Here is a 17,452-nt window from a genome sequence, read left to right on the forward strand (position 1 = left end):
ATTCAATCTTGGTCTCCCACTACATTGCGTGTAATGGAACAACTAGAAATGGAGCAAGGCCATAATGTTCACAAGTTAATGCCAACCATGGGCTAGAAGTGGCCATGAACCAAGACTTTCCTTCAAGGCCACCTTAATAAAATTTCTCATTAAATTGAAAACAAATAGTTGGGATACTTCTCCTAAAAAGTATCTAGAACCTTATGATTGAACATAAAAATGGTCTCTTTTCCAGGAGATTTGTGATATGGAGTCCCCCTATTGATGGAAGATCAACTTATCTAGGGGTGCAATGCCCATGGTATTTACATTGTGGGCACATTAAAGACTTGAAGCATCTCTTCTTGTTCTATTCACTTGCTAGGAAGGCTCAAGCATTGGTAGAACTTATGTTAGTAATTCTTGTCAACCTCCCTACCTTTGGAAAACTACCTTGCTAGGTCCATGAGTCTTCATGTTTTAAGGTTGCTTACATGATTTTTAGATTTGAAGTACTCTTCTAGATTTGGAAACAACATGATCACTCATTGTTTAATGATGATGCGGTGTCTCACGAATTTTCTTAGTATGATATTACATTGATACATATTAACTCGATTGAATAACATAAATTTCCATGCACCATAAGCAGGTTCTTTTGAACGCACATGGAATTTAGCCTTCTAAAGTATCCATGCCACCAAACTTGTTGTGACTCTCTCTCTTAGTTGGGCTTGATGGTATCTTAATTTGTTGACCCAAAGCTTTGGTTGCAACCGACCTTGATACACTTAGCAACAAAAAGAGAGAACATGCAATTAGACACATAAATCTTTGTAAATAGACAAGAAATTCTCCACACCAACATTAACAATTTCAAGTGGAGGTCATTAAATCAACAAAGTCAAAATGTGAGGAAGACCTATACAAAATGTGAGTAGTATCCTCTTGGAATCAACAAAGTCAATATTTAATATATTAATATGTTATTTAGCACTTCAAGTAATCAATATTTAAGGTTTTTCTTTACTTATAATAACTTGATTTTATATTGAAACATATACACTTACTTTTAACAAAACCAAATGGATTTCATACTTTTTACTCATAGAATGATAAATAAGTGATTTGACTATAAAGACATGTATATTCTACCCCTCTAGATTTGAATCTATAACCTCTTAAAAAGAAACATATGCTTTCTTTTACACAAGTGACTTTAACAAAACCAGCGTATGATTTCTATATTTTCTAACTATAACCTGAAAAACAAGTAATTTATCATTTATAAATAAGTGATTTGACTATAAAGACATATATACTTTACCCTTCTTTAGATTTGAATATATAACCTTTAAACAAAAACATTAAAATCTTAATAATGGAAACACAACATTCCTTTAGTATCTCATGGTGGATCACTTTTGAAGGAATGGGTGTCTGTTTTTTAGTGTTTTATGGCATCCATCTACCTTGGAGTTATTTCATGCATCTGGTTGAGAGTAGATAATGGGCAATCCTTAAGTCATCCCAAATTCCCCGAATATTCGGGAATCGCACTGACATGGGCACAGTGAATTTTTTGACCGCGCCCATGTCCATCAGAATATCCGGGGAAACTGCAATCAACTTTGGTAGATAATGTGGACGTGTAACACCTCCTATGGATCACCAATTAATTCAAGGTTATGTGAGTAGATTAAAGAGAGCATGCCCTATAAGCAACGGATGCCTCGACGAAAATCTTGAAAGTCATCCTTGAAATTCTTGAATAGAAACAACAAAGGTTGAAGTACCACTTTCACATCCATTAAAATACTGTTATTCTCTGAAAGTCTCTTTATTTACGATGAACAGTAAAGGTTTCGTTCCTACCTAGCCTCAAATTCACTAATGTGCCTACCTAACCTCCAACTCACTAATGGTGACATCATTTATGGTGACATCATTTATGGAAGGAACCAAATGATTCTCTGTAGAGACAGGCGACACGGATGATGCGGTGGCAAACGGCCGTGACTGCTGAATCCCACTGCCAGAGCTGCCGGCTGTGGATCGTCCATAGGAGCTGTCACCGCTTTTCACAAATGCGGGTTTTGTCGGATTTGCTAATGTTGCAGGAGCACTGGAGATCATCAATATAACATTAGCGAATGTTGGGCGGAGGCATGCATCAGGTTGGGTGCATAGAAGCGCAACCTGAATGCATCTTAAAGCTTGCTCATGTCTGATTGTTTCGGTCAATGTAGAATCTATCATATCTGGAAGGCACCCTCGATTGTATAATCTCCATGCCTGCATCACAAACATCCAAGGCAAATGCATACTCACTTAACATCTCCATTGTCAGCAACCACTGTTTCTCATAGAAAAAAGTAATCATGAATTGATGTCTTACCCATTCTAATAAGCTTCGCATTTCATCGGGAAATTTGTTTGCAGTGCTTTTCCTACCGCTCACGATCTCAAGGACTAGCACTCCAAAACTATAGACATCAACCTTTACTGATAGTTGCCCTCGCATTGCATACTCTGGCGCGATATAACCGCTACATAATCCATTGAGAAACTCCTCAAATAAGTGTGGTGGTTGTGGCTAAATCACACTACCGCATACATGCTTAACTGCTGATAAATTGCATGAGGGAAGGGGAGAGGGAAATGTTCTTACTATGTTCCTGCAGCTTTTGTTTGGATGTGAATCTCGTGTTCAGGAAAGAGTCTTGCTAACCCAAAGTCTGCTATCTTCGGATTCATTCCGTCATCAAGCAAAATGTTGTTTGCTTTAATGTCTCTATGAATGATACGCAACTGTGAATCCTCGTGAAGATAAAGAAGACCCCGAGCTATTCCCATTATGATGTTATACCGCTTTTGCCAGTCAAGATGTCTCCTCTTCTCTGGATCTGTATTTGTATTTCAAGAATATCAAATTTCGAAATTTTTAAATAATCAATCTCATTAATTCATGAAAAGTTGATCATCTTCCCCTGGTCCAGGAAAAAATCCAAAATGACATACCAAACAGGAAGGTTTCAAGACTTTTGTTTGGAAAATACTCATAAACAAGCAACCTATCCGGTCCCTCGGCACAAAACCCAAGCAACTTTACAATATTTCGGTGTTGAACATTGGCCACAAGCTCCACTTCATTCATAAACTCTCGTTTGCCCTGTCTAGACGTAACAGACAGCTTCTTCACTGCTATTTCTTTTCCGTCTCTCGTTATTCCCTGAAAAAAATCATTCCCATTAACAGCCTAAGGAAGAAAAACCTTCATTGATGTCAAGTCATGCAACTTCATGGGTAAAAAACAATAACAGATACATACATACCTTGTATACAGGGCCAAACCCTCCCTCTCCAAGCTTCTTGCTTTCATCAAAATTATCCGTTGCTTCTATGAGATCTTCTAAGGTGAACAGAATTTGCTCCTCCTTCAGTAGCGTCGATTCTGGATCATTCTCACGTGTTTCTGTGTACACCCAAAATAAGAATTTATTTTGATAGCATAAGCTTGGGCGTGCGAAACAGAGGTTAAAACTGCAGATTCTACCTTCATTCTGCGCACGAGTTACTGGCCTCTCTGAGATGGATAGTTTCATTTTCCTCCACATGACAAACAAACAGACGATGAACGCTAGAAGCACGCCTCCCGCAATCCCCAATATGATGGGTAATGTTTTTGAAGAGGAACCTTCTGTAGAATAAGATCATGGAATACATGATATTATTATATACAAAAGCTTAAATTACAAACAAATTGTATAATCTAGAAATCGTAAATTTGAATGCAGCAGCGAGAGATTACTTGGCTTGGTGCGTGAAGTGCCATTCGTCAGAGGAGCCGGCGCAGCGCCCGAGGAGAAGGCAAAAAAGGGATGTATTTCATATCGGACTGCAGCTTCCGAGCAGTGCTTGAGCTCCTTGGCTGATAAAATCGAGGTGATTAATCGCGGTTTGCAAACAAGAATCGCAGTCCGTGATGGATATATCTCTCCAACACTGAACTTGACCGTAAACGGTGTGAATAGAAGAATATGTAGCTAATCCTTCAATCCGTTCTTTGCAGAATTGATAGCCTCATCAGACAGGTTGGAAAGGAGATTTGAAGTATTGTCCCTAAAACTTTTTAGATAACCAGTACTAATATTGTTATTTTTCCCCAAATAAATCCAATTGGTGTCTAGCTGTGAGAAGAAACTAAAGTTATCGTATCGCAGGAAGCAGTTATCCAGCCATACTAGACCGCCGACGTAGTTTCCGCAGAGTTGTAGAACACTATCGTTTGCTAATTGCTGGGAACAGATTGAACAGTTTTGTTTAGATATGTTACCCATGCACTGGAGGAGGCCATAGATTCTGTTGGGAGTTTCTCCATACGAAGAAGTGTTGAACCCTGTTTGAGGTGTATTCTTCACTAGATCCCCCATTACCCTATTCAAATTGCTGGAAAATGTACTTCCATCAGCGTGAGTAAAAGCATTATTGCATATATGCTGTGGCGAATCTGATAAAACCGAAGTAAAACTGCTAATGAATAATAAGGCAATGAAATGAAAGAGAATAGTTGCCTGTTTACAAGAATTAGCGAAGTATAAACAAGTATACTTGTGGAAGTTCCTCATGATCATCAGATTCACAAGAGAGTTGTAAATCGATGTAATTGCCCTCAAAACCCTGAACTAGGAATTGGAACGCTGAGAGCATACAACATTCCCAAAAGATAAACTTTCGGAAGTTAAATTCGCTGCCTACAAAGCTTGCTTGCGTCTTCTTGAAGAGGAAGATGGGTCTTGGTTTCAGTGGTGTTGGGGTAAAAGTTAATGTAAACTAAACCTCAAGTATACGTTCAGACCAGAGCCGATCAGCATGGAACAGTTAAGTTCTCAGCTTTTCAGGCTGTCTCCCAACCACACTATAACACACTCTTTCATTCTTTCGTTTACATGAATTCCTTTCATGAAGTGTATAACGTATGCTGATAAACATTCTTTAAATTAAAATTAATATAATAATATTAGTGTAAAAAATTTAAAATTATATCCAATGATATGATATATTAATATTTGTATGGGTATGAATGTAATTAATTAACTATGGTTAATTAATTAGTTAAATAATTCTTATTAATAATTAATAATCAATTTATTAATTATAATTATAATTAACTATTATTATTAAATTATTATAGTTTTTATTATTATTAATTAATACTAAATATTTTTATTTTTATTAATTGATATTAATTAATTAATATTACGTATTATTAAATAATAATTATTATCAATTAAATTAGTTTAATTAAATAAGTTTAATTATATAAAATTAACTAAAAAATTAACTTTATTGAATTTAGGTTTCTGTGATCCATATCAAATTTGTGTAGAGTTCTTCGGGGAAAATCACATATAGATATTTTGTAGACGCGTCATGACAAGTTGAATGAGCAGATTTGGCTTTGCACATTAAATAGATAGGACAGAATATCCAATGACCCAATTTTCTAGACAAGGTAACCACTAAAATGACAACAACTAGATTTGAAGGGTAAAAACTTTATTTATTTAAATAAGTGGACCATACCAGTGTGGTTCATGGTCATGACAAGTTGAATGAGCAGATTTGGCTTTGCACATTAAATAGATAGGACAGAATATCCAATGACCCAATTATCTAGACAAGGTAACCACTAAAATGACAACAACTAGATTTGAAGGGTAAAAACTTTATTTATTTAAATAAGTGGACCATTTTATAAATACGTATTAGAATAAGTAAAATTAATATATTATCATAAAATAAATTAATTTCAAAAGGTTATTATAAATATTTAAAAATAGAGTGATCTATAAATATTTAATTAAATTTTAATGTAAGTTAAAGGGACATATATAAATATATATTAAAATAAATTAAGTTAAAATTGTTAGAATAAGTCAAACATAAAATACATTAATTTAAAATTGTTAGATAACAAAGTTCTTATATAAATATTATTTAGTTATAAAAGTTAAAAATAGAGTAATAGTTAATTATATTTTGATTAAAATATAAGTTAAAAGAACATATATTTATAAATAAAATTAATTTTATATTCATAGTCAAAGAGTTTTGAGAAATATAAATATAAGTGTTAGAAAAATATTACCATATTAAAAATTAATTAGTAGCTTATTTAAGGGAGGGGCAGAAAGGAAGAGAATGACTAGCAGGAGAGGGCTGGGACCCAGCAACTACTGATCCTCCAGCCATCCTCTCTATTGAGATTGTTCGGCCTTTTTTCAATCTCAAGGGCTTCCCTAAATTTCCAGTGATGGAATTGCGACACTCTAGCAATCACACTAGCTTCCTCGATGCAGACATGATGATTGGTTTTCTCCACATGCTCCACAATAAAATGTTAGATCATCTTCATAGTAGCGGTAGTTAGAAGAAGCTTCCCAAAAGCCCGTTAAAGAAGATCTCCAAGATTGTGGCCCTTGCCATTAGATCCAGTAACTCAGTGAGTCCCCTGCACCATAAACTCATTGAGAGCAATCCTATCATGCCTAGAATCTATGGGCTCCCTAAAATTCATAAGGAAGGAGCTCCCCTTAGGCCCATTGTCAACACCATTGGAGGTCCTACCTATCTTCTTGCAAAGTTCCTTGCCTTGAAGCTTAAACCCTTAGTTGGTCATACAAGGTCCTTCATTAGAGACTCAGATTCCTTTATTGAGGAGCTCAAGGACATCAAGCTGGACTCTAGAGACATTCTTGTCAGTTTTGATGTTGTGCCATGGATGTGATCAACCGTCTAACTGATCCTGATACCGCTCGGTTAGTTGAAATCTACCTCACTTCGACCTTTTTCAGTTTTGAAGGCGAGTTCTTTGAGAAAACCTATGGGGTTGTCATGGGCTCACCCCTATCCCCTCTAGTTGCAAATCTTTTTATATAAGATTTTCAATCTAAGGCTCTAAACTCAGCCCACCTCCTGCCCAAGCTTTGGAAAAGATATGTAGATGACACTAATTTCATCTGGTCTCATGGACAAGAGGAGTTAGATCTCTTCTTCAACCATCTCAATAGTCAATCCTCGGCCATTAAGTTCACTAAGGAACAAGAAGTCGATGGTTGCCTCCCTTTCCTTGATATTCTTATCTCTAAGAATAAGGATGGTTCCCTCTCCCACCGAGTGTTTCGCAAGAAAACTCATACAGAGCAGTATCTTCATGCTAGTTCCCACCATTTCCCGGCCCAGAAGTTGGGGATTCTCAAAACCCTTGTGACTCGTGCCTTAAGGATCTCTGATGAAAAGAGCTTCAAGGAGGAGAAATCCCATCTCCTTAATGTCTTTGTTGAGAACGGTTATAGCAGACACTTGGGACAAAAGGCTTTCCTCAAAGTTGCTAAGAATTCGTTAACGAGAAGAGGACCTAAAGAATGGATTCCTGGTGTCCATCTTTCGTTTGTTCAAGGGACCACGGACAAGATTGCGAGGATTCTTAAGAAGCATAATGTCCCCGCAACCTTTAGACCTCTTAACACCATTCGTAAGTCCCTCAGATCTGTGAAGGATCCTATCGACCCCAAGGACATGAAAGGGGTTTATATTATTCCTTGTTCATGTGGGACCCCCTATATTGGTGAGACTGGTCGCTCCATTAATCAAAGGATTAATGAGCACGCAACTGACCTTAAGCATATGAGAACCAAGTCTTCCGCTTTAGCAGAGCATGTGGAGAAAACCAATCATCATGTTTGCATCGAGGAATCTAGTGTGATTGCTAGAGTGTCGCAATTCCATCACCGGAAATTTAGGGAAGCCCTGGAGATTGGAAAAAGGCCAAACAATTTCAATAGAGAGGATGGTTGGAAGATCAGTAGCTGTTGGGTCCTAGCCCTCTCCTCCTAGTCATTCTCTTCCTTTCTTCCCCTCCCTTAAATAAGCTATTAATTAATTTTTAATATGGTAATATTTTTCTAACACTTGAATTCTCTAATATTTATTCATTTAAAAACTCTTTGACGATTAATTTAAACTTAATTTATTTTATAATTAATTTATAAAATTAAATTAAAAATTAATCTATTTTATAATTAATTAATTTAAAACTAATATACTATTTAAATAGACTATTAATTGATTTCTAATATTGTAATTTTTTCTAAAACCCTCTTTGACTATGAATATAAAATTAATTTTATTTTAATTTATAAAAATATATTAAAATATTTTTCTAACACTTGAATTCTCTAATATTTATTCATTTAAAAACTCTTTGACGATTAATTTAAACTTAATTTATTTTATAATTAATTAATTTAAAACTAATATACTATTTAAATAGACTATTAGTTAATTTCTAATATTGTAATATTTTTCTAACATTTGATATTTATATTTTTAAAAACTCTTTGACTATGAATATAAAATTAATTTTATTTATAAATATATGTTCCTTTAACTTATATTTTAATTAAAATATAATTAACTATTACTCTATTTTTAACTTTTATAACTAACTAATATTTATATAAGAACTTTGTTATCTAACAATTTTAAATTAATGTATTTTATGTTTCACTTATTCTAATAATTTTAACTTAATTTATTTTAATATATATTTATATATGTCCCTTTAACTTATATTAAAATTTAATTAAATATTTATAGATCACTCTATTTTTGAATATTTATAATAACCTTTTGAAATTATTTTATTTTATGATAATATATTAATTTTACTTATTCTAATATATGTTTATAAAATGGTCCACTTACATTTATTTAATAAGAATATTAATAACCGAATTAACTTATTTAAATAAATAAAGTTTTTACCCTTTATCAAAGTCAAACTAGTTGTATCTATTTAATGTGCAAAGCTAGATCTGCTCATTCAACTTGTCGTGACGATGAATCACACTGGTTGGTTTGAAATGCATCGACAAAAATATCTATATGTGATTTTCGCCAAAGAACTCTTCAAAAATTAACTTTATTTAATAATTAATAATTAACTAATTAATTAATAATGAATTAATTAACAATAGGTTATTAATAAATTAATAATTAATTAATTAATAAATCAATTAATTAATTACTTACTTTATAATTAAAATATTTTAATTTAATTTAATTTTGTAATATACTACTTTTAAAATATATCTCAATCTTGTACTATTAAATATATTTTATGAATATTCCTATAAAATAAATTCTTACTTCCTTCCATTAATTATTAGTTATTAAATTAAAATACTAAGAATTTTGTTCCAAAATAAATTTTAGCTTTTATAAATATACATATACTTATGGAGTTGTAAAATAAATACAATAATTCCCTTAATTGGAATCACCAATTTAGCCGTCAAAGAAGGGTAGTGATTTGGAGTTGTAAAATTATTACAATATTCCACTTAATTGGAGTCACGAAGTCACTGGTCAAAGAAGGGTAGGAATTTGAAATAATTTCATTTTAATTCAAGGTGTTTATATATATATATATATATATATATATATATATATAGATATATATAATTATAATTATAATTATAATTTCAATATTATTATGAGAGGAAGGTGAAATTAAGGTGATATTTTGATAGCGATATAGTTTAAGAAGAAATATAGTTTAATAAGAAATAGAGAAGGATGGATAATTATGATGCTCTTTCAACTTTGAAGTTGTTTGACAATTTTTTTTAGATTTATTATTATATTATTATTATATATAATATAAAATTAAATGAAATGAAGAGTTTGGAGGAAGACCAAGAGTCCCCATGAAATGTAAAGTGAATACACACTTGCTTTTGTATATATGAATGTTTGATTTAATGGAAGATCAATCAATTGTGAAGTTAATTTTTACTTGAGATAATGGAATTAGAATAGGTCCTAACTCCATGATTCTTGCTTAAAAGCATGTATCTCTCTTTTTTCCTATAAATCTTCTTCTCTGTTATTCTAAGCTATGCCCGCTAGTAGTTGTGAGCCCATCGTATTTGTTTCCAACATTTGGTGTGCATGTCGAGACACTCCTCTATTTATTCTCATGCACTATCAAATTCTTTTTGACACATTTGATTCAACTCCTCATCCCTCTCTCTCTCTCGACATTGAAGAAACCCTGGTGAAAGATATTTCTCTCTCTCCCTCCCTCTCATATCCATAACTCATTGTTCATGCACATTATTATGTACATTTCGACTTGTCCCACACCCATTTGTAACTCCTAGCATTTGCTACGCTCTTCAAGCTGGGCTCTTCTCATCCTTATACATAAACTCTTCCTCTTCAGAGTCTTTATAATGTGAGCACCCCATCTTGGCACTGTTAGGATTCCAAGAAACTCTCCTAGGTTGTAGCTCAGAGATGCCTAGTAACATATAAATTCAACTTATTGTTGCAAATGGATGAATGGAAGGAATGATGATTGCCTAAGCCAGATAACCACTTCTATTATGTTTCACTCCAGACATGCGTGAACACCCCCAGACTATAAGGCTTTAGACCACCAACTACTCACGGTTTAAGGATTGGATGAATATGGAGAATACTGGCCACACCAGCAGATACACAAGACCATGTGATGGCTGGTTACAACCAGTAGAGAAGTCTACAAATCTAATCTCCTAATACACAGACAGAATGACAGCTCTCTAGCACTAGGTGAAGAGAAACCTGAATAACTTATTCAATGACACATACATGAGTTTAACACAAAGATAAGGTGATAGCTACTCAAATTCTAAACGTCAAGAGCTCAAGAATACAGCATATCAGGGACAACTTGGAATAGAAGAAGAATGAAAAATGAGCAATTAACAACAAAAGAAGCTTGTATTAGCTAAAAATGAAGACGAGACGCTGCAAGTGTCAAAATAGTTACAGTCTCCAAAAGTTGAACCTTACATCAAAATATCAACCATCAACCCTGATTACATCTTGTTTTGGGGTATATATAGAGTTTCATTACAAAGGCACTTGGCCAATTTAGGTATGGATGGGTCGTAATTGACCACCAACTGCATTTAACTGCCTGATGGAGTCATTGGGTGCGTTTTCTTGCTTCAGTGGGTGAATCTGATCTTTTCAGGTGCTCTGTTGTCCTCTTAGGCGACTAGAGTGTTCGTATAAGATGAAGTCCCATAACTGCTAAATGCAGTTACATGCTTATGTTCTGTCCTTTTTCCCTTTGGCCATACTGTCTGTTAAATGTGGTTGTTGAGGAGCAACTCTGACTGGTATTGGAAGGCCGGCCACCTTCGTACTTCAGGCACACAGAACGGTCAAGGGATGTGGACTGCATAGCGAGTGAATGAGTTGGATGAAGGAGCAAGGTTGGTTGTCGGATCGGGAGGATAGACGGCGGAGATGGCTTGGTAGGGGATATCGGAAGAAGCGGGAGCAGAACGAATGTGGGCCGTTGGATCTCAGGTGGACAGATCCAACAATGATTGGGCGACGAAGGCGAGAGGTGGTTATCGGGCGGGGATGGAGGATTAAGCGGTAAGCGGTATTGATCGCACCACCTTTGGGCATTAGGTGGTAAAAGGGTGAGGGCACATAATTCCATTCAACACATGACACGCAGTGGTGGAGGAGAGAGAAAATCATTCTCGATCGCACTCTATCGTTCCATCACTTTGTGGGCGCGGGGAGAGCGACTACCGTTGGATCTTCGGCGAAGGCGATCGGACGGCGAGGGGAAAAGGTCATGCAGGTCGCTTTGTTGGGAGTGACGAGAGTTGTTGGATCGGGGGGGGGGTGGAAATCAACGGCTGTGATTTAAAGAGGGGTTTACGAGTGCATGGGGCTGTGCGGATAAGGTTTTATGGTAATCTTTAGGCCTTTACATATAGCGATATGCGACTGCGATCAGATCGCATCGCAATATCGCATCGACGGAAGCCAAAGGGGCGCAGCCTTTACACACACATGGATGCAACCTATGATAGCGATTAAACCTAGACCCGATAAAGGGACTAATCATTTTTTTTAGGACTGATGAAGGGAGAATGAGCGGGGAAAACGGAAATGAGAAAGTGACTGTTATGAGCTTCTTTTGAGCATGAGCAAGGACTGAGCTCACTTCCAACCTTTAGAAAATTATCATCATATGGCGGGCTAACACTGGCTCCTTCTGGGGGTGAGATCCTCCCTGTGAGGTCTCAAGAACTGCAAACCGTTGCCTTTCCTTCAACAACCAAACCAACAAAAATTTCCCAGTGTTCCATTGGGCATGGAGTTTAATTTGGCCTACACTAAAACTGATAAAACAACATATTTACAAGTTTAAGGCCTGAAAACCTTAAACAACATAACTTTTCAAGAATCGCCCATTAACTGGGCCATCAAAGAATGTGTCTCCTTCCATACTTTGCAGCATGAAAGTATTGTTCACTTGGATCCGAGTGATAACAAAAGGTCCAATCCATAGTGCGTCAAATTTCCCATCGTTTCCTTTCTTCTCTTTCAATGCATCCCACTTAAGAACCAAGTCTCCAACCTGAAAATTGTCTATCTTTGCCTTCCTATCGAAGGCTTCCTTGATTCTTCCCTGATGTGCTGCAAACTTTTCAACCAGCTCTTCTCTGATTTGATGCACTTCTGCCAAATTACAAATCCTTTTTTCCTGGTCTTCTTCGTCAGTGTGCTCTTCTTGAAAGAACTTTGCCACAGGGAGGGTCAACTGTATTGGGAATACAGCCTCAGTGCCATATACCAGCTTGAACGAAGAATTCCCTGTGGATTTCTCGATGGTCACTCTATCAGCCCATAGTGCATACTTGAGCTTAGAATCCCAATTCTTTTTGTTGTCTTCCAACAACTTTTTAATTATCCTTATCAGGCTCTTGTTGGAATATTCTACTAGACCATTGCGTTGAGGGTAGTACGAGGTGGAATGAACGAGCTTAATGCCCATTGAGTCACACATGTCCACCAATTCTTTTGCCCTGAAGGCTGCTGCATTGTCTGTAACTAATTTATGTGGATAGCCAAACCTAGTGAAGATATTTTCTGTCAAGAACCTTATGACCACATGGTGATCAGCCTTTCTGGTGGGGATGGCCTCAATCCATTTAGTGAAGTAATCAGTGGCTACTAAGATCCATCCGTGGTGGCCACTGGAATGTGGATTGATTTCCCCTATGAAATCCAAGCCCCACTGCTGAAAAGGGGCACTGGCATGTATTGGTTTCAAGGGCAGGGACTTCAATTATTGTTTCCCTTCAAATCTTTGGCACCTGTCACAAGCTTTAACAAATGAAAAGAAATCAAAAAACAAGGTGGGCCAATAGTACCCAGCTCTAAGGATCTTGTGCGTTGTAGTTTTCCAATAGTGGTGTCCTCCACACATGATAGAATGAAATTGGTGCATGACGTCCATGGATTTCTCTTTGTCCAAACACCTCAAGAGAATTCCAGAGGGGTCCCTCCAGTAGATCAGGCATTCACAAATCCAATATTTGGTTGCTCTTAACTCGATAGTTCTGGCTTGGATTGAACTAAGGCCTGGAGAAACTTCTAGCTTTAGCAAGAACTGAGCTATGGTAGAATACCATTCACAAGAAGCTAGATTTTCTGCCAATGACTGGTTTTGCCTTGGTTCAACTGTTTCTTCTCCTGTCTGACCATCCTCTGAATTCGTGCTCATCAAATTCATGTCCAGCATTTTGCAATTTTCTTCAGCCATTAGTCTAGCAAGGCCCTGACCTTTGACAAGCTTAATGGGCTTCAGTTCTATGTTGAATTCGATAAGCTTTGCAATCCATTTAGCCCTTCTTCCATCAACATCTGGTTGGGTTAGGACATCTTTTATTGGAGCAGAAGGTACATATGAAATTATCTTGGAATGCAAAATGTAAATTCTGAAATCTTTCAAAGATTTGATAAGAGCATAAGCCTGTTTTTCAATGTGTAGAAATTTTGAATAATATGACACATATTCAACAGAGATTATCCTGATCATACAATTTAAGCGGAACATGTATAATACATAATCTCCTCTACGTTGATCATCAAATTACAGAAGCAAAAACATCCACAGGCACACATAGAAGCATCAATCAAACTCATAAACACAGTATGTATCCCGGGGAAAGCATCTCGCTAAAAACCCCACACTATCTGTATATTATATTGATTGAATCATGTAACAATACAAAGCATAATACTTCTCACAAGTATCTCCACCTGTTACACACAATACAGCTCAGATTTGATCTCCAAATCTCTCCCGCTGCTTGCCTGCCTCCACTGCTCAAACCTGCTCGAGAACTGATGAGAATAGCTTCCCAAACTCGATTTTACACTGCAAAATAGTCACCCACACTATGTTGGACGTGAGCAACAGCTATAATATCATGAAGATACGTGAGAAAACTCATGGGCATACTCAATCCTTTGATTGTGCAAATCATCATGCACAGCTATAGTCACAACTGATAGCAATCTGATCCTCTAACACCTGTCCCTGCTGAATTGAACATGCACTGACATGCAACTGAGTTAACTGATGTATTCTATAGTTGCATTATGAGTTAATAACTTGTGAATTAATTAATAACTAATTCACCCAACTCATCTTTAGTCTATTGATCAGTTAGACTAAATACAACCAGTTTAACAAAGCTAAACTGAACACAACTCCATCAACTGTACCTCCAGTCCACTAAACTCAACTCACTTGAGTTCTAACTGAAGTCATGCATGCAACAACTCAACTGACTCATAAGAAAAACGAATTTCCTTCTGACAGCTGCATGTGCCACTTCCGTAGCTCAAACTGAAGTGCTCCAAGAGAATAAGATTAAGTTTATAGTCCAAATATTATTGTGAGATAATAATATTTGACTTTTCTATTTTTGACTTTGATCACTCACACTGTGATCACTCACACTGTAATCACTCACACTGTGATCACTCACACTTTCATCAAAGAAGTCCATCTATTTTTCCCAACTTGATCAATCATCCATAAACATAGACATGATCCATATGTCTAAAAATAGACATAGTCTAAAAATAGACTTGCGCCAAAAATAGCCTGCGGGCCCACCTAGTGAAGGCGACTCTTTTCACTAAGCTCCATCATCTTGTTGCACTCTCAACAAGCATTTCTTTTTGCACACTTTTCAACACAATGATGTCATACCTCATCTCAGCATCCCTTAAGGTTTTGCTGAAAATTCCACTGGATGCTCTGAACCTTCCTCATCTATTTGCAATAAAACTGCTGCAAGGGTGTCACCTGAGGCGAACGAAAATATATGTAACTCCTTGCTATAATCTGGGCTGATCAAAGTAGGAGCTTCCATAATAGCTCTCTTGATGGATTCAAAAGATCTTCTTGCTGCATCAGTCCATTTGATTTCTGACCCCTTCTTCAACATGGAGGTGATGTGTTTTACAAGTCTTGAAAAATTCAAAATAAACCTCACACAATTTATCTTGCCTAGAAAGGACTGGATATCCTTCTTTGATCTCGAAACAGACAAGGTCTGTATTGCTCTTACTCTTTCTAGGTCAATTTTGACACCTGCAACAAAGACAATGTGTCCTAACAGCTTGCCTTCTTCCAAAGCAAACTGTGATTTTTTAGGATTGACTGATATCCCAAACCTTCTGCACCTCAAAAATACTTTCTTCAGGTGATGCAAATGATCTTGATGGCTATTGGAGTATACTGTTATATCATATAGGTAGATAAGGACAAAATTATCCTTCTCTCCTACAAATGCTATATCCATAGCTCTCTGAAAGTTGGCTACAACATTCATCAGCCCAAAAGGCATCTTGGAATACATGAAGGTGCCCCAAGGAGTGGCAAATGCAGTCTTCTCCTTGTCATCTGGATGTACAGCAACCTGGTTATACCCTGAAAATCCATCTAGGAAAGACATCACTTTGGCTCCTGAGACCTTCTGCAGCAAATGATCCATCTTAGGCAAAGGATAATAATCCTTTTTGGAACACTTGTTCAGGTTTCTGAAATCAACACAGAGCCTAATTTCTCCACTCTTCTTCCTCACCACAACCAAATTTTCTACCCACTTTGAATATCTCAGGGGGACTATGATTTTGGTAGCCAACAACTTCTTGATTTCTTTTTCGATCAGGGGGAGGAGCAAAGGATTTATGGGTCTCAGTTTCTGCTTAAATGGGATGGTGTCTTTCTCTAAAGGGATCTTATGTTGGATGATATTTTTGTCATAATTTTTCAGGTCACTATATTCCGAGACGAAAACATCAGCAAATTGCTTCATTAGGGTGCAGTATTCATAATTTTGAGCGGTAGACAGGTGGGTGGATAGATTTATATACTTTGGATGATCTGGGCCTCCTATGTTATGCTTACGGACTACAGATTGATCTTCTTTTTGGGCAGCCTTATAAGGTACATCATTCTGGTCAAACAACATTTCTAATGGAACTAGGCCTTTAGGTATATGATTGCTGGGCAGCTGGACAGTGTTGTTTTTGCCAATTTTGTTTCTAAGCTGGGGCCGGGGACTTTCTTCCAAGGCTTCATTCTCTTGGTCAATGTGCATTTCAGAGAATTCATCAATGACTTGTAGAAACCTATTTACCTCATCATCATCTTCAAAAACTTTCCAATGCTGGACATTATCACGCAAGGATGGTCTATATTTCATCTGAACTTCATAAATTAGTCTGGGAGGCATGGGAGGGATAAACATGCTGGCATACACAACAAGGAAATCAACGAGCTGGTTTTTTACTCTAGGGATATATGAGATACAAAAACTATCAAAAGAATCTTTGAGTCTCCATACCTCATCTCTGTATGCTTTCAGCCTTGGGTGCTTTGCTTGAAACATTTTGTTCACTTGCTGAATGATAAGATCAGCACCTCCAAACACCTTTATGTTTTTGATTCCTCTGTCTTTAGCTGGGTTAAGGCCCAATATCAGAGCCGCATACTCTACTATATTGTTGGTAACTTGGAAAGTCAGTTTAAAAGATAGATGTGTACTTTCTTGTTTTGGAGATATCAACAACACCCCTACTCCTGCAATTTCCTTTGAACATGCCCCATCAAAGAACATCTCCCAAACCTAACTTCCTTACTCTTGCATGGCTTGACCTATTTGTTTCTTGAGATGCAATGAGGCCTCCTAGGATTCTTTAATTTGGAGAATACATGCTCCAAAATCAGTGTCCAAAGCAAATATGGGATGATTGGTAGGGTTCTTTTCATCACTGATGATGTAGGCCATCTGTGCTTCTCTGTACAATCTCCTGCTTTCCCCTCCAAAAACTAGGACAATGGCATAAGATAAATCATTTTGTAATGTTCCGCCCAGCCTCTTAATCCACCCTCTAGAAAGTAGCATGCCAAACGTAGGGGGAATATCTGCTACCACAATGTCCATTATCATGCTCTTCATGGGTAGCGGAGTTAGGGTAATAGCCAAATCTTTGATTAATCCCACACATTTTACCTTTCTTGAAT

General features: G+C 36.5%; 1 pseudogene; it reads right to left on the minus strand.

Annotated features, from left to right (window-relative positions):
• Positions 1 to 1,878: 1,878 nt before the first annotated feature.
• On the minus strand, positions 1,879 to 4,607 carry LOC149222879 (cysteine-rich receptor-like protein kinase 15; annotated as a pseudogene).
• Positions 4,608 to 17,452: the final 12,845 nt, after the last annotated feature.

Source organism: Pinus tabuliformis, chromosome Q (assembly GCF_031772625.1).
Source record: "Pinus tabuliformis cultivar Carrire ecotype Pingquan chromosome Q, CPIR1, whole genome shotgun sequence".
Lineage (NCBI taxonomy): Eukaryota > Viridiplantae > Streptophyta > Pinopsida > Pinales > Pinaceae > Pinus > Pinus tabuliformis.